At 40.3% G+C, this 20744-nt stretch overlaps 1 long non-coding RNA gene across 2 annotated transcripts in view; it reads right to left on the reverse strand.

Moving 5' to 3' along the window:
* Positions 1 to 367: 367 nt before the first annotated feature.
* LOC141954299 (uncharacterized) overlaps positions 368 to 20744 on the reverse strand; it is a 44153-nt gene continuing 23776 nt past the window's right edge. The window contains exons 1-2 of one of the 2 annotated variants that reach the window (XR_012632144.1): positions 14342 to 14392; positions 368 to 712 (exon numbers count right to left, since the gene is read on the reverse strand). This is a non-coding gene — a long non-coding RNA (uncharacterized LOC141954299). Of the gene's footprint in view, positions 713 to 14341; positions 14393 to 20744 lie in introns of those variants that run through there. The other variant, XR_012632143.1, reaches the window with a different exon arrangement.

Raw genomic sequence — 20744 nt, forward strand, 5'->3', positions numbered from 1 at the left:
TTGGTTGAAACGGTCGCCTTCACACAATTACTGTGTGATGATGATAATTATTATTATTATTACTATTATTTCATCTGGTCACATTTCAAGGACTGATTTTTCTCCTACAGCTTGAACACAACAGGCGTCCCAAAAGCAGAGGCTTTCCCAACAGACTGTGCTGTATTTAAAAGAGTGTATCAGTAGCATGATACCATAAGGTTTAAACACAGAAAAGCTGTAATTAGCAGCAAGATGTTAGTGTTGTTGGCATCGGAAATGAAATTAGATCTTGCATTCAAATCAGTCGCACGTACTTGGTTTCTTTTCATATTTACATTTTTTCAGACGGACAACTATAACCTTTCCCTTAAAACATCACAATATTATTTCCTTAAGCTTTAATGATTAATCTGTATTAATTAATTAATTAAAGATTTAATCAAGTAATAAATGATAGGACAAGAGGTAATGGCCTCAAGTTGTGCCAGGGAAGGTTTAGACTAGATATTAGGAAGTATTTCTTTACAGAACGGGTTGTTAGACGTTGGAATGGGCTGCCCAGGGAGGTGGTGGAGTCCCCATCCCTGGAGGTGTTCCAGAGGCGGGTTGACATAGTGCTTAGGGATATGGTGTAGTTGGGGTCTGTCAGTGCTAGGTTAAAGGTTGGACTAGATGATCTTCAAGGTCCTTTCCAACCGAGATGATTCTGTGATTCTGTAATGAAGTCCCCCTAAAATAAAAGATAGAAATATCTTGAGTACAAAACATTATCTAAGTCTTAAGGATTCAATAATTATGTCCCCCTAAAATAACGGGTAGAGGAATCTTTCCATTAGCTACCAAGAGAGGCTGGGCATCTAACTTCCATTAGATGCCTGAGTTTCAAATGACAAAAAAGTGTGTTAAAACAGGTTAGATTGGCTGAATCCTGAGAGCATCATGTGAGGGATTTTGCTGTCCTTTGTAAACGGGGAAAAATGTCTTGTAGCTAATGCATGGTCAGAGTGATCATCAGAGAAATTAGATCAGAGCAACTAGCTTACTATAAATTATTATCCTGTTGCTAACTGCAAAATAACTTCCTCTGGTAAACATAAGCTGTGAGGAAAACATACCTGGTTGTGGAGAGTTGCTCCCTGCAATCAGCCCTTGTCATTATACTGTTGGAGAGGTATGATCACAGATTTTTAAAATATATTTCAATAACATTTTTAGAGGATTGCAGACAAAGTTGAGGGGGAAAAAAAAAGAAAAAAAAAAAAAAGGAAGAAGAGGATTACTGTGACACAGTTTTATCCTGAAATTTAAGGTCTCACAGAGAGGTTTATAAATGTATGACAACAAAGACATATTGATGGTAAAAGATTTTTTGGAATAATTCTTGATACATTTCTGATATGAGTAAGCTAAAGAATCTGAAGATGAATACTTCAGCAGCTAGTCAAAATGAATTATTTCTGCTTAAACATCCACTACAGTTGAACCTGGAGAATAGGGACTGTCTTCACAAGTGACTTTAGTATCCACTGTGCCTCTTGCCAACAGAGTTGTATTCTCCTGAGAAAAATGTGGTTTTGTAGGTAGGGAAGGGAAACTTTGATAAACATTATCCCCTCCCCAGATTGATTGTTTATACTGTTCCACCTCACCTGTAAATTTAAGAAATGCATAGATTACCATTAAATACTCATGGAGTTCAAATAATTTCTAAGTACTTGATATTCCTGCAGTGACACAGACTTTATGAGGACTGTACTAGTATACCATACAGAAAACAGAAAAGAAAGATTACTGCTAAACTCAGCAACAAATGTCAGAACTATAACTATAACCCTCCTTGTAATACCACTCAATAAAAATTGTCTGGAGAATTTTGGATTTTAACTGTTTCTAAAACCAGTTTTAGAGCCTCTAACCAGTAGTTTGTTCCCACTGTGTGTGCTGCAACCCTTACAAATAACTTGCCTGGGATTTCGGATCACACTGAGATCTCCCACCACGTCAGTTACCTTTAGCACATACAAGAGAAAATTAATTTGAACAGTATCAATGCCAGAATCCCTCAGGCTATGACCACTGTCCATAAAGACAGCAAGCGGGGAAGCACAACCAAAGCCTTAATGCCCCATAGTGGCCAGTGGGAGACACCCAACTGCACTGCAGATTCAGAAACTCGGGTGCTTGGTCATGCTCTTTAAAAGGCACGTTTATAGACAAGACATTCAACCCCTACCGATGTCTGTAGGATGAAATCACCAACCATGTTTTGGCGCTTCCTGGTAATACTCTTAGACACTCTGAGTGTCTTTGAAAATTTAGTAATTTCCAGTATCATTTTTGGTGAAAGTCTCTGTTTTCCAGCTTGATGTTCACTTAACATTAAGCAAACAAGAGTGATTTTATACATACAATGTATGTTTTCATATACATACATATATATGTATGTATAATTGAGAGTCACTCACACAATACGAAAAATAACTTCTAAATAAAAAACTGCAACTCCAAGACAGCTGTCTCAGCCCTCCCTTTGCTCAAGGAGGGAGAGACTAGGAGTAAGAACACTTCCACATAAAATAAGCACCAGCAATTTGGGAGTTTAGCTCCTTAAGTAGCTCCTCACCACTCCTGTGCAGCTGCAGCACAGGTAGCAGAGTAGCTGCTGCAGCTGGTGCACAGCTGCAGGGTGTTTCTCTGCCTATCAAATTCAAGTCTTATCAGCTGAAGCTGGTGTTAATAAGCCAGATGTGAAATGTGGCAACTGCCTGATTGATACAAAACCCATCCCTCTCCCTTGGTTACACCTACTTGTGAATCTGGTAGGCAGAATCTCCTCCTGCCCAGCAGACAAACTGGGGCAGCAACCTCCCTGTCAGATTAACAGTTTGAAACAAATATACAAAATACTCAGTAATTTTAAAGGTCTTAGTGAGATTTCTACTTCCTTTGATTGCTTCTAGGAGGACAAAGAGGCCATTCCTCAAGGTAGAGTTTGGCTGTGGGAAGGAAGCAGAGAAGCACAAGCAATTTGTTGACATGAAGAATTGTAAATTGTGCCATATACCACAAACTGGCCAAGTACTCGCTTCTGTGCAGAAGCCTGCAGCTTTCACCCCTCTTGCACAGAAGCACAACAGTCATCTGCCAGCTTTTCTTTTTAACAACCTCGTACGATAAGGCTTTATCGACTTCTAAAGAATGCAAGTTCAAAACTGAATTTAAACATAAGAAAAACAAAGAGCAAGACATTTAGCTGCATTCAGGTTCATTTGTTGTAAATGGCTTGCTGGGTCAAGAAAGAGTCCCACAGAAAGCCCGAGCCTTTAATCAGAGTCATACCCTGCCTACTAAGCAAAATTATTGCACACATCATACCCATCTTCTGACTGCTGTCAATCTCATCAGTGCAAATCATCCCAAATCCCAGTAATGTATAAGCTGGTAGAGTTTTCACGACATAAATGAAAACCAGTGCAATGGGTGAAATCTCTTGCTATATGGAGTTATGTGTAACAGGACAGATCTTCCTGTTAATATCCTAAGCCATGCCTGAATTTAGCATCCAAAAAACAAGTCTAAATAAAATTCTATCAGATAACATCAGGATTTTCAAAAGGAGTTTGGTACTTAAATCCCTTTGAAACTCAGATATCTTAAGGACAATTAAAAATCTCTATTTAAATATTGCCAGTACTGTGAATTATGTTGATGCTACAGATCTCAAGAGTACTATTAACACTTTTAAGATTTAAAAATCAATCAATCAACTGTTGGTACTTGGCATAAATTAGTGAGAAAAGGTATAGCTGTGCCATGCCACTTGTTCTTGGGGCCAAGTTCTTTTAAGGCAGTGGCCCATAGCCACAGCAACCATCTGCACAGCACTGCAGCTGGGAATGAACCAGAGCGCAGGACTGCAGCTTTCAAGGGCCAGGCAGGGCACATTTCACATGTGACAATAAATGCAATATCAGGGATACGTGCTTTTATTTTGTAGAAGTAGTTATACCACTGAGATTAATAAAATGAGTAACTGACTCACATAACTTTAGATAAAATTCACAAAAATATTTTTAAGAAAGTCCACCATCAATTTTGAAATGGTTATTTGGATAAGTGAGTTTCCAGTCTGGACAGAGGAATGTGCACCTCAGAAACCTGGAGAACACCCAAGTAATGTGGCTGGTTTATTTTACAGTTCATTCTAAGGAGACATTTTTATATTTCATCATTCTCAGAGAATACAGAAGGCTATTATTCATATTGATACCTATAAAAATGTGTAATTCTGGTCAGGATTCAAAGTGTTTATTAAGTTTTCCACTCAAGCTTGCCAGTTCAAATGGAAGGTGGGCATGACAACCTTACCAACAGTTAACCTCTGCTTCCATAGTGCTGAGATTTTTCCAACCCCAAGATTTTTATAGCAGAACCTATCTATCTTTTCACATTCAGAATTGTCACAAGAACAGCAGTTCTGCAGACTGAATTTTGACAAACGGCAGCTTTTTCTGCCATATCTGTCCCAAACCACTAGATATCAACTGCCATAATGCATGGAGAATCAGATGTACAAGTTGGGGTAGGCAGAGGAAAGAGCGGAGATGAAATTCAGAAGTCTCCTGCTGTGATTCTTCATTGCCTGTTACCTGGAGCAGCTGTTCAAGCCAAGATTTGTCAGATCCAATTCCATGCTATGCTCATTTATATTGGTTTATCTCATTAAGATGAGCTATAATTCTGGAAGACTAAGTCCCAGGAAAATTCCCTGAATGGTGCAAAGCTAATTTTACACACCACTTCTGTACCAAGCCAGCAGCTTAGGGTGTACTGAGACATTGCCAGATTTCCCTTATCCCTGCCTCTTACATAGACACCACAATGTTATCCTGCAGTTGTAGGTACTCTGACCCAAATTAAAGTCAGCACTGGGGGAGAATTCTGGAGTATATCAGAATTACTCTGACTGAGAAAACAACAGGGAATCAATAGGACATCTTTAATTTCAGATTTCTTGCTCGAAAAATCAATCCAAGTTGTGCTGATAGATCAGATTCACCAAATGCAAGATGCTCTAATGCAGCCCAATGGTTTTACATACATTTTGTTTGAACAGGGCACCAGCTGCCAGGGAATATGGCCCTGCATCACATTACAGCAGTGTAAGAGGGAAGGCATATGCAGGAGGCAGCAGGTAAATCCTTTGCTCTTTGTTTAAATTCACAGAGATTTGCTTGGAATAAGCTCCATATCACACAAAGGGTAGAGACTTCTTCCATTATAAAGCCATGTGCCAATAAAGTTTATCTTACCCTTGTACCATATCAGATAGTTCCCCTGCTCAGTTCTTCCCTGGTGCAAACAGCTAGTTCTGAAGTGAGCTTTAGCTTGGAGGCTTCAGAATTACAGAAGTCAACATCATCTCACCACAGGTGTCAAGGACACAGTCTGGAGTCCTTCACAGCCTGCAGGAGCCCTTTCTTTTGGACCCAAAAAGCACCCAGCTGTGGCTGGATACCTGTCTGCAATAGCACGCCGCTCATTTAAAGTAGCTCTTTAGGTTAAGGTAACAAAATAGATGAACTTGGCAGTGTGCTACCAATAGATTTGTTTTCTCCGCTACTCAAAATACAGATCCCAAAACACAAAGCATCAGTAAATCAATTATTAAATTAATAGCCATACAGGAACACTTAGAAGTAATATGAGTACCAGACATGCAGACTGATCTTTCACATTACTAGTAATTCACACAGTTGGTATTTGGCGGAAGAGAAAAACTCTCCCTTCTTCTCTGCTTCCAGTATATTCTTGGAAGAAGGTCAAGGATTGTTCTGCCTCCCAAAATAGAGAAGTTTTGTCAAGTAGGTTACATTTGTTACACAAACAAATCAAGTATTATGACTTCTTTCAAAATTTTTCTCAAAATTTTGAATTAAAACAGCCTGGGAAAACCCTAAACGCTGATTTTGGCTTCAATTAACTCATCGTCCTTGCCTTTTTCTACCAGGAGGAAAAACGCTGATTTGGCAAAAGCATAACTTAGCCACTCTGAATTCCTCAACAGGGAAGTCTGTTCTCCATCAGTCGTAGAGAGAACACATTTAAAAATTAAACTAACATTTGCTTTTGCTTTGGGTTGGTTTGTTTTCATTAAAGTGCCCAAGGCTTCCCAAGAATTTTGAAGGAAAGCTTTTTCCCACAGAATGAGTGCTGGAAAAAGATTGGATTTTTCTCCAAAATAACTTCCATTATCATCTAAGGAACAGTAGAAGCAAATGCACAGCTTTCTTGGGGAACCTGAAAGTCATCAATTTCAGGCAACTTGAACCACAAAGAAGATCTTCTAGTATGCCAAGCACTGGTACAGCTATAGCTATGAGATACCTAGAACAGAAGTAATTTTCTATGTATATAATGGTCATCCTGATGGAGAAGAGGGATGGAAACAAAATCCTGCACCTGTACCCAGTGTCTTCAGCTGGGGATATCACATGGGGAAGAAACTTTGTCAGCCTACTCCTCCTAGAAAGCCCTGAAAAATGTAAAGTACAAGTAGTCCATTTGTCATCCCCACCACATTTTGGCACTTACCTGAGTGTCAGACTTACTTGGTGGAACAGAGGGAGAAGTCAGCCTTGGGGAATTTTTTCCTCAATGACAAATTAAAGATAATAAAAACAACAATAATAATAATAATTCCCTACAAAGTAATTCAGACAAAATTATTTTATTTTCCAGATGCAATCATTCAACATCAAAAATGCCAAAACTGGGATGATCTACATAGTCTCCACGCAGGCCTCCTAAATTCATGTGTTTAAGTAATATAATTGAATTCTCCTCAGGATGCCTGCTTTATTTGGTGAACAGCATGAAGAAACTCTTTGAGGGCAGAAAGTGTGCTGCAGAAGTTTGGCTGGAATAACACTGCTGATATATTTTTGTATAGATGGTATTTCTACCACAGGGTCTGCTGTGCAAGGTCTGTGTGGGAAAGGTTTTATTTATCTTTAAAATAAGCAAAAAGTCAGACACAAGTGCTCTATAGACAGCCTACTTTAATTTCCAGACAGAGAGCTGAATTTCTTCTGAAACAACATATTCAAGACCAGACAAACTAAACACCAAACTCCGCAATTGGCTGTAAGTTCCTACAAGTATTTTTAGAAAAAAGAATAGTAGAAAACAACCTGTCAGACAGAACAATGTCATTTTTCTTGCCAGAAGTTTAGCTCACTTGCTTAAAGCTAAGAAATTATTTAGTCCTGTCAATATTCCTGTATGCCTATGTACAATGATACCAATCACAGATCAGAACCATATCTAGGTCAGTATTGTCCTTATGAGTGACTGAAAAATTTTTACTAAAATTTGAAGGAGAATAAGATCTAATTAAAAGAGTAAAAATAAATTCAGTTTAAGAAATACTTCAACAGACATTTGTACTTTACAATCTGTAACATTAATATTTTTGTTTCTAAAAGTAGGATATTCAAACATAGTGGTGCACTTAGGACACGGATAGCCAATGCTTTATCTGCAGAAAACAGGAAAACACATTAGTAAAAGCAATATTTCAGCCAACTAAAAGCACTATTTGCATAAACCATCCCTTTCACATTCTAAAGGCAATGAACAAAAATTAAACATCATTTCTGCAAGCTGTCCCCTACTGCACAGGAATTTAAGTGGAATTTATTACTTTGTTTTTGAAGCAATTTAACCCCATATCCTTTTGTCTACAAGGAGACAAGTCATATAGTGAATACATGAAAAGGAAAGGAAAAAGCAGGATGAAGAGGAAAAACAGGTACACAAAATGAAACCAGGGACATCCATTCATATTGTCTCCTCATACATTAATTCTTTACAGGATGCCATTGTTTCATTTCTGGTATTTCAGTCTTCTGTATATTTTAATAAACAAAATATTTCCCTTGCTATTAATTCAAACTTGTGATCATGTAGGGCTTTTTAAATTTTATATTCCCTTTAATTATAACAGCATGAAAAACACATTTCTTTTGCACTGTTCTCTGAGCATTCAGGAATGAAGAACTACCTTCTATATTTAAAATAGAATTATCCTGTGCTCTGAGATGCACTATAAACTGTCATTACCCTCTGGAGCATGTCTTTAAAAACATGCCTATGTAAACAGCAAAGTTATCCAAGGACACAGTTTTGGTGATATTTGGTCTATGAGCCTTTGCCTGTGTGTCATAAGAGAGGGGGTAGAGAGTCAACAGTAAATCTTACACGAGCTTGCAGCATTTCAGTATTGCAATTCTGTGTATTTTAAGCTTCCAAAAGTATAACAGCAGTCAATTTTGGCTTTATGAAAACCTCGTTCTTTACGAGTTTTCTGACACCTTTCTTTAAAGAAAGAAAAACAATAAACCAATATAAAAAAAATTGGACATGGCAGTCAACCAACAGATCTTTACATCCATGGCATTCAAGACAAACTGAAAAGAAAAAAAGAAAGCAGAAAAAAGAGACATCTTTTGCTCCAGTCCGGGAAGATACATCAACACTTTGAGCTATACATCAACATACATTGTTGCTCTCAGTTCAGCACAGAATCATAGAATGGTTTGGGTTGAAAGGGACCTTAAAGATCATCTAGTCCCAACACCCCTGCCACGGGCAGGGACACCTTCCACTAGATCAGGTTGCGCAAAGCCCCGTCCAGCCTGGCCTTGAACACTTCCAGGGAGGGGGCATCCACAGCCTCTCTGGGCAACCTGTTCCAGTGCCTCACCACCCTCACAGTCAAGAATTTCTTCCTTATGTCTAACCTAAATCTTCCCTCTTTCAGTTTAAAACCATTACCCCTTGTCCTATCACTACAATCCCTGATAAAGAGTCCCTCCCCATCTTTTCTGTAGGCCCCATTTAAGTACTGGAAGGCCGCTATAAGATCTCCCCAGAGCCTTCTCTTCTCCAGGCTGAACAACCCCAACTCTCTCAGCCTGTCCTCATAGGGGAGGTGCTCCAGCCCCCTGATCATCTTTGTGACCCTCCTCTGGACCTGCTTGAGCAGGTCCATGTCTTTCTTATGTTGGGGGCCCCAGAGCTGGACACAGTACTCCAGGTGGCGTCTCATGAGAGTGGAGTTGAGAGGGAAAATGACCTCCCTCAACCTGCTGGCCACACTTCTCTTGATGCAGCCCAGGATGCAATTGGCCTTCTGGGCTGCGAGCACACATTGCTGCCTCATAGTCAGTTTTTCATCCACTGATACCCCCAAGTCGTTCTCCACAGGCTGCTTTCGATCCACTCATTGCCTAGCCTGTGTTTGTGCATGGTATTGCCTCAACCCATGTGCAGGACCTTGCACTTGGCCTTGTTGAACTTCACAAGGTTTGCATGGGCCCACCTCCTCAAGCCTCTCAAGGTCCCTCTGGATGGCATCCCTTCCCTTCAGCCTGTCAACCGCACCACACAGCTTGGTGTCATCAGCAAACTTGCTGAGGGTGCACTCAATCCCACTGTCCATGGCACCAAAAAAGATGTTAAACAGCGCTGGTCCCAGTACTGACCCCTGAGGAACTTGTCACTGGGCACTTGTCACTGGTCTCCACTCCATTGACCGCAACTCTTTTGAGTGCGACCATCCAGCCAGTGGAAAACAGAAAACAACATCACAGCATAGAGAGTACCTGCTCAGCATTAGGGGGACTTCAGTGCCTCATTTCTGAGGATGCAGCAGAAGCAGGGCTGCATTCATGCTGCACTCCCCTCTGGCCCTTCTTCAACAAGAATGCACCCAGAGGCAGTGTCCATCCCCAGAAGAGCCTCTCCCCTGCAATCGTCCATCAGTGCATGGCAGTAACCACCACCATCCCAGCATCAGCCTGTTAATTTTCTACCACTGGGGAGAAAAGAAAATAAATTAGGCAGTGAAACGTCTAAGGAGACACTTGAATGTGCAGCTGTTTACTGAGCGTGTGAAAGAAATGACCAGAGCGGAGTCTGCCAAAATGGAGAGAGTTTCATTCACACCGAGAAGGTGCATGCTGAAAGACTTAACGGCAGCTCTGTAGACCCTGGGGGCCTTATTTTCAGGCTTGCAACTGGCACACAAACAGCAGGAATGCACCTGCAGGAAGCTCCGGCCTCTTCAACTTGCACAGGCTGGTGGCATGTCTCACTTAGCAGCTGTGGGGATGGACGAGCCTGTGTGCTGGGTTGTTTTCTCCTGCTGCAATGCTGCAGTTGTCTTCTCAGGTTGATGCATTACCAAGATCAGTTCCTCTGAGACTGTAAATGCTTGGTGTTGTCATGGAGCCAGCATTACCTTTCAGAATGTAATTTATCTAAAGCCTAGAGAAACCCTTGACTCTACACTGTAGGGAGAGATGAAAGCTCAGTATACCTTAGGAATATATTGTTAAGAAGAGATTTTGTTTAGAGCATGACTAAAGGAACAGGTGAGCAGGGGAACCATCACACTGCTGTATGAGAGCAGGCCCACAGCAGACATTCAGGTGGGAAACAAAAAGTGACTAGGAGTCTCTTGTCTGTATTATGAAGTGCTGAAAACATTCACAGAATCACAGAATCTTCTAGGTTGGAAAAGACCTTGAAGATTGTCTAGTCCAACCATTACCCCACATCAATGCAGGATGGTCCCATGACCATCAGACATCATCAGCCGAAGGGGACAGCCCAATCTAAAACAACATTGCCTGCATCAACACAGCAAGTTGAAACAAAATATCCACACCCAGCCCTCTCTTCTGCCCCAAAAACCCAGGGCATTGACTGCAGGTACAGTCACTGCACCAACCCACTGGCCTATTTGCTATTCTGGTGTAAGTAAACCTTCTTCCAAACCCGACCATGATTTCCAGGTAGAACTTTAGAGGCCTTTAGAGGCAAATTGAATCAAAACTCTTCTATTCTACAGAGACACAGACACAAACCCTTTGGAAGATCAAACTGGGGAAAAAAATTGTTCAAAAGATTTTGACCAGTTCAGCTTGCTCTAAAAATTAAAACTTAGTAGACTTTTGTTAACTTAGACAGTCATTTCAACAGTGTACTGATGAAATGTTAGGATTGACTCCCTCAGTGGGTTTGAGCACTTACTTGGATGGGGGGAGGAAGGTTTTATGATTATTTTTTTCAAGACTTTGATATAGGAGGCTGGAGAGCTGCCTTTACAGCCTGGTAAGCCAGAGACACAACAGGGACTTTAATGTAAGCTTTCAAAGCCCCTTCGCAATTTTGAGATAAAAGATCTTTTCCATCTTTTGTTCCAGATTCATTTTAGAGGAACAAGAGGGTTTTTTTGTTGTGAGGACAGAGGGTCTCAGAGGGACAAACCAGAACTTTATTCATCAGTTGCCTCCTTTTCCTGCATGTCTCAAAGAATTTAAAAACAAGCTACTTTCTGCTTTCTGGCCCTTGTAAAAGGAGGTTGTGACTATACCAAGAATATGGACTATGCTCCTCTGTTAAGATGATCACAGTGCCATTCATGGAAGCTCAGTTTGCTACAAGATTGCAATGACTCTTTAAGTCAAAATTGAAGACAGATGCTCATCGGGAGATCGGAATGCAACTGGCTTTTCAGCCACTGTCCTGCATCTTCAGGCAATACACAACATCATGATATCCATTAGCATAAGATACAGAAGTCACAAGGTAAAGCAGAAGTACTTCTGACAATGAACAGATGAATGTACAAAATCTCGCCTACTTGAAACACATTCTTCACCCCCCCCAAAAAAAAAAAAATCCAGTAAGGTGAAAGGATGGGAGATCTCCTGCAGCAGGCTGAGGACAGAGGATTTGTTGGGGGGTTTCAATATTATGCAAGAGTCTTGGGAAAGTGGGGAGGGCTAGGAAGGGGTAAAGTTTCCAAGCACAGACTGAGGCACCCAGTACAGAAAAGGCTTTTCGGAGACAGCTATTTAACACCCACACTGAAGCAGCTCGTTTCTATTTCCATTCCCAGTTCTCATCAGTGAGATGAGACCAGACCTCCTAAAGATGCTCAGTTCAGCGTCTCCGAGGCAGTGAATGAGGGCTTGCCTACCCAGGAAAGCCATTGGTCAGGGAAAAAAAATAGCCCTCAGTTTTGAAATGAAAGCACATTAAGCAATCAGTATCAAGCCCCTCTTGCCATGCTGCCACTCTGGTTTGACACACTAATGGCCCCTTTGTTCAGTTTCATTGAAGAAAGTCAACTTACCAAAAGGTTATTGAAGAATAACTCTTGCAGACCATTCCTATGCAGTCACATCCTTCCATAGCAAGCAGACAATATCTTACAGGAGAAAAATCCTGCAATGATGGACAGACTAGCACAACTGGCAAAGGTTCTGCCTTCCAACCCTAATCAAGAAGGACATGTAAAAAGAGAGCCCAACAACAGTATTCCTCACTTTTCTTGAAACTGAAGAACTACCTGAATGCTCTAAAAGATAATCCAGCTCCCATTTGATGCTCTGATGCCACAGTGATTCATTTACAAGTGAAAACTACGATGAATTTTGAATGTTCATTGAGATGAACCTTATATTATAAACCTGTATTTTCTTCCTGTTTACCCAACTACATAGGAATATCAGGATGTTTTCCTTTGGGTTTGGGTTTTGGGTTTTTTTTTGTTTTTTTTTTTGGGGGGGGGGGGGGGCGGTTGTTAAACAGTTTTGTAGTCTTTTTAGAGGACTTCTTGAAGCCCTCAGGCTATAGATCATTGTAGATCACTGTTCTAAAATTCACTCAGGCTAAAAGGACCTGAGCAGAAAGCCATGCTCAAGCTACCAACTCCTGATGCAATCCAGAGTGAAATAGATTGCAAGTATTTTGGCAGAAGGTTGTAGACCTTTGATTTTAAGCCTGAAAAGCTTAGCAAAGTACAGGCCACAGAAAAACACTGAATCTCTACAAAAAGGAGGATTCTCTCAGCATGCTTTTCATGCTCACTGGCAGGTCCACAGAGCTGTTTAAGGGTGTTTCTCAGATAAAAGAATGCTTTTAGCAACAAATAGTATGGCAGAAGTAGATAAAAAATGGAACTGAACAAACCAAGGATGCTAGGAACAGTTACCCACCGAAATGAAGAAATCAGGTTTCTTTGCCTGTCAAAAAATCCTTATAATTTGTTACTCCTTTGGAGAGTTACCAGTGCTTTAGGTTCACAAAGGGTAGTGTTGTTCCATGCTCATTTGTTTACTAATTTCATATTTAAAGGCAACTGAAATGTTTCTTTTCAATGCCATAGTGTTTGCTTTAATTATGTAGTCAAATTAATGACTGAACAACTTTCTGAAGAAAGAATAAACTCAGAAACGCAAAAGGATGACAATTCACACTGCTCTAAGAAAACATTTTTGTTTTCATAATAATGAAAACTTAGAGGTTTCAAGCAACCAAGCTGTAAGTGCCAGAAGTGAGGTCAAGCCATTTTGGTACCAGAAATAGGTTAGTTTTTCAGAAAAAAGACTATCCTGATTGCTTCTCAGTTAAACACTCATACACTGGTGTTTGGTTCCCACCACCTGGATCCTGCACACTCTTGAGCTTTCCTTGGCCATGATGCACTTGTTAGGCACAACCCCTTGAGAAAAGGGGTTAGCAGTGCAGAAAAACAGTTCAGGCACAATGTTAAATGTTTCACCAAGTTATGGACATCCCAGAATGTAATTGTATACTCTGAGAAATATATTTTGTCTTAGTGGAGTGTCTACTTGGTGGAGAGTTCCATACTACAGAAGTGGACCTAAAAAAACAACACGTAGAGCAAGGCCCGCAAAATGAAGTGCTTCATATGAAGTCAGATAAAATGTGTTACTCCATTTAAAATGGAAAAATTCTGGGGAAAAGGATGAGGGAGGAAGATAGAGAGAGAGCAATCAAGTTTTCCACACTGCCCTTTTTAGAACCATCAAAGTCCGATTGTCAGGCTGGCTACTTCTCAGACTGGAAAAGCTAGAGGAGGTTTAAAAAAACCCTAATGGCAGCATAGCAAGGGAGTTCCTTTGGGGCAGCATGCTAGTGATAAACAGGCTTGGAAGCGTGAACAAGGCAAATGCACCATTAGGATTGCAGGCAAATGTGCATGTTCTTTGCAAAGAAGCCATGAAAAATGTCTCTTCGATTTTTCCTCCCCATGGGATTAATCCACCTTACCCTCAGCATTAGGTTACTCCCTACAAGTTGCAATAACATTAACTTTGTGCCATCACTTTAAGCATGACATTAGAGCAGAGAGCATTATAGTATGTGAATGTTAGACGATACATTAGAGGGAAGACTTAAAACAATAAGGCTGCACCACTCTTACTCCAAGGATTTTGCAGAAGGCTCCAGTTTATTGCAAACTCAATGGAAAAATAACCTGAAGGGTTGCACATGGATCTTCTATTTGAGATGGCTGCTCAGAAGGAAACACTGGCCAAAGAAAAGCACAGCCAAAAGCATTAAGCCTTTATAAAACAATCCTATTTAAGGTAGCAATATTTATTGTGTGTTTAAAAGCACTATAAATTCATGAAGCATGTAGTACAATATTTTAACACAAATACTTTTGTATTAAATTCATCATGTTTAAGTATTCAGGTGTGACAAAAATGTATTGTGAATAGCTAAATTCTAGGCATAGCTTTTGTGAAGTTTTATAAATCTATAAAATACCCAAAAAATTTACAATTATATTTCTCTATAGCCTCACTGCTCTGGAACAGCAACCATTTTAAGAGTTGTAGCCTTTTCCCACATCAAACCTTAAAGTTTGTAAGACATTCTTGCATTCTTCCACTGGTGCCTGCATGATTCAGAGACCAACCAGCTGACGGCACCTTTAGAAAACAATTTAGGACATAGAAGCCATAATCGAGAGAAAGAAAAAGGTGGAAAGAAGTATTGCAAATAGTCTCTGGATTCCCAGTCACCCTGTTCTGATTTAATCTTTTCACAGAGGGAAGAAAAAAAGGTTCATCAGCTACAAGAGGAAATCACTAATCACAGCAAGATGCAGGTTCACTCTGCCGTTTCTCTTGAGCCTGCTAGCATTTGCTGCCTCATGGCACTGAAATCAGAAGCCATTTACTTATGGATAATAAATTAGTAAAGATTTTTTTTTTTTGTCCTTTCCAGCTTTTTTGAATGATTGTAGAACCTGTAAACTCGCCAGTAATATAAAACTACAAGAACTGAAGATTTACAAAGTATTTTATGGCATTTCTTCCAGGCACAAAATACTATCAACAGTTCTAGGATTTGCATGAAAAGAATTCAGCAAAAGTACCAGAGAAACTGCCCACCCCTTGTGCAAGATAAACACAGGGCATCTGCAATAAGCACCCATAATACATCAACACAAGGAATTCTATATAGCAGCTTCCAAGGAATTCTGTTTATGCAAGGAAATGAAGACACCAAAGAGAAGTCATAAACCCAGTTTTCAGGTAAATTTCAAACCAAATCAGTTTTTCGGGCACAAAGGAGATTCAGTGTAGTGAAACCTTCATATGGCATCACCTGCTTTATGGGATCTACTATATGAAACAACTAAAGACAGCTACCAAGTATTCCTCATTCTATCTCTTGCATTAAAAGTTCCATTTAAGTCCCATCTAAGATGGCATTCACATTTAAATCAGCCCTGTATCAGTTTGTGTGCAGTCAAAGGAAGAGTTTGACTGTCCCGGGCCACTCTCTGATACCAACCCCAGTATTTTATTTCCTTAATTCCCAGCATTTCCTAGGGACTCAATTCTTCTGTTGTATTTTAAAAAGGGGGAGAAAACATGGGTTTCCTCTTTTACTCTTGTTTTTGTTTCCAAATCGTCTCCACTTGAAAAGACTATCATTCTACAGCTTGTAAGCGTAGCCTTGCCTCACTCAGCCTTTCCTTAGTCAGATCAAGTGGGCAACTTGGAGATGATCTACAACACTGGAGATAAAAGTTAATCAGCACACATAGCTACACCAGGATATTTTTAAACAAATTACATTATTAATATTGCAATAAGCTTACCAGGAGATCATAACGCACTTACTGGAAGCAGCAAAGATAGAGACCGTGGAGCCCCTGCTTTACTGTTTCATGCATAGAAAACTTTCTCCACCTTTTACTGGTAATATAGTTAATTAGAATAATAAGATCCAGACCTGCACCTCTCTGAATGCCTTTATGATACTGATTCATCCTTACAATATTCACATAGCCTCTTCCACCTTTGAAAGTGAAACCTTGTTCTCCAAAGAAATGCTAAGTGTGTCTGTGGAAGGTTTTCCCTGCAGGCAGACACCAGTTGCCCTTGTGGCTGCTCTCTGACACATTTGAAAGATCTCAGCACCTTTGATATGAATGAATTTACTTTAAGACAAACCACTTTGTGGACAGGACTCCAGGCACATTAGGTCAGGTAAGGGAAAGGTCTCATGAGCCCAAACGAGTAGCAAGATTGATTTCAAAGTGTAAAAATGAGATGCACCCCACTATGCTAACCCAGACTCCAGCATCGGGGCTAAAGCTCTGATGCTCAGGGGGAAACAGGTTAAGCACAGTCAGATACCAGCTCAACTGGGAAATGGCAATTTGCAGCTGGAAGAGTGAGGTACCAGGGGCCAGATTGCTATAGTATACTTCACATTTGCTAGTAGCCATGGTTAATAATTGTGCTAGCAACTATAGTTACTGCACATATGGGGACAATTACGAGGTTTTGAAGCTTGGTTGAGTGAGACTTTGAAGTGTGGTCAAGATGACCTTGATTAGTGATAAGAAATTCATCAAGGATAGATTTTGATCTCTGAACCCTAGAAAATAAGCAGAACATCATGGATCATAAAGAGAATGTCTGGGATTTTGTTGAGGATGAGTTATTTGACAACCCAGCAAAGTGACTAATCGATTCATTAACTTGGCAATGAAACTAACGTTTGAGTGTCCTGAAAGTGAACTACCTTCATTATAATACTAAAACACACCCACAGGTCAAAAAGACCCCTGCCCAGGTTAAAACCTTCCCCTGAGAATGTGTAGTAATAGAAGTATTATGTAAGCTGCATTATAATTGTATGCTAATCACTAACCAATCAGTATCTAATAAGCATGTTTGGAAAAGTACTAACCTCTGATTTTTGTGTATAAAAGAAGCACAAAAACCTGCTGTTGATGTGCTTGACTTGTGGAAAATCCACCGAGCACCCAGGCCTGAATAAATACAATATCTCTCCTGAGTGTGTTAAGATTGGTTTATTGCATGCCAGGCATGAATCCTCTTTTTGGATAACAAGATGCCCTCTCTCCAGCTGTTAGTTACCTCACCTGAGCCCAAAGCTCTGGGTCCAGCCACACTGCTCAGAGAAAGAGATCAAAGTCCATCCAGAAGATCTAGCTTTCATATGACAACACCCAAACAAAGGGTATCCAAGAGCTCAGTAATGGGGTTAACTGTGACAGGGTGGGAAGCATGCTCACACCAAATATGTAGAACAAGCATCACATACAGCAAAGTCTTACAGCTGCAAGACAAAGGAAATTTTGTCAAATATACAGATTTTTCTCAACTCTTTTGTCTTAGATGTGTGGGTGAGTTTGCAATAGCCAGGGTGAAATTCTGTAACTTCCTTACACATCTCAACTCACTAATACTAATGAACCTGCTGGCATGTAAGAAACAGACTTGTGAGGAAAACTTATGAGCTTTCTAGATGCTGTGGAGACACAGAAAATGTACATAAGGGAGTTTTCCAAGCTTAGGAAGCATCAGAAAGTGAATACACAACTTCTGGACTAAAAGACCAGCAGGTGATATCAAACAAGGTTTTCTTGAAGTACAAAATTGGCTGATTCATATCCAGACCAATGTAAAAATGCAAATCAGTTTCACCTTATAGTAGAAGATAAAACTGGAACTCCCCTGGGTTGTCGGTATAGGAAATCCACCATCCAGTCTTGACAAAAAAAAATATATATATATATGTATGTACATTTACACCATCACCTCTGTTCTGCACCAGTGGTAACTCTCACAAGGGAATATATTTACCAGAAAAATTCTCCACGACCACCAAAGCAATCCTGTGGAGTTGCCTTGGGGCAATATCTTCACTCCTTCAGAAAATAGTCCTTTTTGCTCTGATTTCTCACTGCCAGAGTTTTCCCATTGTCTTTGATGGAGCGAATTTCACTTGGTGTTTCATGTGCATGCTTGAATTAAAACTCAAAATCCCTTTTTATAGCTGCATGAGGGGAAACAATGACATGGGATTTGTCAGAGAACTACTCTGATTCTGGTTCAGACTTGATGTTAGCAAACATTTCTTTACAGACCAGGTGGTCAAACAGTGGAACAGGCTTCCTAGAGAGGAGGTCAATGCCCCAAGCCTGTCAGTGTTTAAGAGACATTTGGACGATGCCCTTAATAATAGGCTTTAATTTTTGGCCAGCCCTGAATTGCTCAGGCAGTTGGACTAGATGATGGTTGTAGGTCCCTTCTGGGTGAAGACATTCTATTCTACTGTTTTCAGAATCGCTAAGGGGTACCTCCCTCAAATCTCACAAAATCACATGTTCAAAGCCTTTTAGTTCTCGTCCACCCTCTGCCCTATCCCTGTTCAGGCTAACAAGCGGTGGGTTCCCAGGGGACAGACAGCTGCACTGCAGCAGGACCTGTGGAGGACCACGGCAGCATCAGTCAGACCTGCCAGGGGAACTCTAGGAAATTCACTCAGGACATGGCAGATCTGTAATTTGTTCCCGTGTCCTCTGTGGCAGAGCAACTTTAAGCTGTCAGAACAATTCCACTTCTATGGTTTTTGGACACTACTGATGATAATTTAGACAAGCTACACACTTAATTTCATTGTTATTCACCTCATAAATTGCGAGATAACAGCTAGTTTGTAATTGATGCATTTATATTTGTGTTTGAAAGGAAGGCTTACTGCATGGTGAGATAAAGGGTATTTTAAAGTTTCTTTTTCTGAAGATATATCTGTGTTTCAATTTGTAATTGGGAAGTTTCTCACTAAAAACACCCATGACATGTTTCTTTGGAGAATAGTTTCAGAAATTATCTCAAAAAAACCTCAACTTATTTGACTAAAGCAAAGTACCATCTACATGCAAGAATCCCATTTGATTTATGAGTTGATACAACTACTCAGCATAACTGCTAATAACTACCAAAAATTAACTTGCCAGACCTGTATTCAGTCAAAAGTCTGTTAAAAAACATTTGTTAAAAAGCATCCATTTTAATTACAGGGTTAAAAAAAGAAAAAAAAAAAAAAAAAAAAAGAAAGGAAAAAGAGGAGTGGGATTTTTCCATTACTTCTAAACTGACCTGGAGAGAGGGCAGTTCCATTTTTCATAAAATTTTATTTGTTAAAATAAATAAATAAAAGTAATTCCATCTGCTTTTGAATGGGAAGGATAATATTGTTTTTGAACAGCAGCATCTTGAAATCATTATTTTCATATGTAATTCCCCTGACTAACACCTAGAAATATCAGAATCCAAGCAGGGATTTTTTCCCATGGCCATCCTCACCAAATCCTTGTGCAGACTATGGCTCCTGGTGGGCATCATCCACCAGCCTTAGGACCAGGCTGTCTGTCAGCTGGCTGGAGTCCACAGAGTCCTACCATGAAGAGTCAGACCCAGGGAGACCCACAAAGATACGTTTAAGATCTTGATCTCCCCTAATCCTTTCCCAGCAGGGCACATCATTCTTGGGCACGATGGATTGTGAGTCCTGTGGATCAGAACAAGGCACAGACCCTCTGGATAATAAGATGTGCAGTTATCTCAATATACAAGCCAAAAGCCCATTAACTTCATTATGGAGCCTGACCTTACAATCTTGGAGCGACCACTCACGAGCAAACTTCTGCAAGTTTTTCAGTTAAATGAGTCTAATGTTTTGAACAGCAAGGGTAGGATATCTCAGGTACCAGTGGCAGAGTCCTGAGTGAGCAGAAGCCTCTGAAGCTCATCTGATGACCTTATATATTTGGTCTGTTAGACTTGACTCAGTCATAGACTTTGTACATACCAACTTTTCAAAATCACAGCAACTGAAAAATTAAGCAGTTGCAGATAAGTAAGCAACTTCTGCTAGAAAAACATCATCATGGTCTCCCCATAAAGACTGAGGTGGTACAAGATGGAAGCTGTGCATTGACTAGGAGATGCAAATTGAGCCATCAGCTACCACCCACACTGAATCATTTGCCAGGATGAAGAGTTGCAAAACCTTGCAACAGCACATGGGGGTTTGTTCTACAGAAGCCCAGCTGAGAAAGGACAATGTAAGGAAAAAAACTCCATCTTTTGAAGGTTTGTCTAGGGGACTCAAGCTCCAGCCCTGTAACAATTTGACAAGAACCTGCTTGGATGGCTGTATTGTAGAAACCTCCTTGAATTCAAGCTGGCATGAGAATTAGAGGTGTTGTCTTTTATCATTTCATTGCTCTGCAGCTGTCTTTGAATGAAGAAGCAGATTTCTTAAACTTTTCACTCTGTTCTTACCTTAAAGTTTGTCTAGAGTTGAGAATAGCTTGGGTTTGGCTAATAGCTCTCAGGCATCCCACCTTTGGACGAGTCCCCAGAGTGCTAAATGCAAGGTCAGGAGTTGTCAAGGTATCACCCAGAGCCCTTCACCATGTCCCACCAATGTGCTTACAATAGAGGGGACTCACACTCGTAAGTCAAAGCTTCTTTGCCAAGTAGCAGGTTGCAGGGGATTGCATCTGGTAATTATGCAATTCCACTTGGAAATATGAC

The sequence above is a fragment of the Strix uralensis genome, chromosome 1, assembly GCF_047716275.1.
Source record: "Strix uralensis isolate ZFMK-TIS-50842 chromosome 1, bStrUra1, whole genome shotgun sequence".
NCBI classification, from domain to species: domain Eukaryota; kingdom Metazoa; phylum Chordata; class Aves; order Strigiformes; family Strigidae; genus Strix; species Strix uralensis.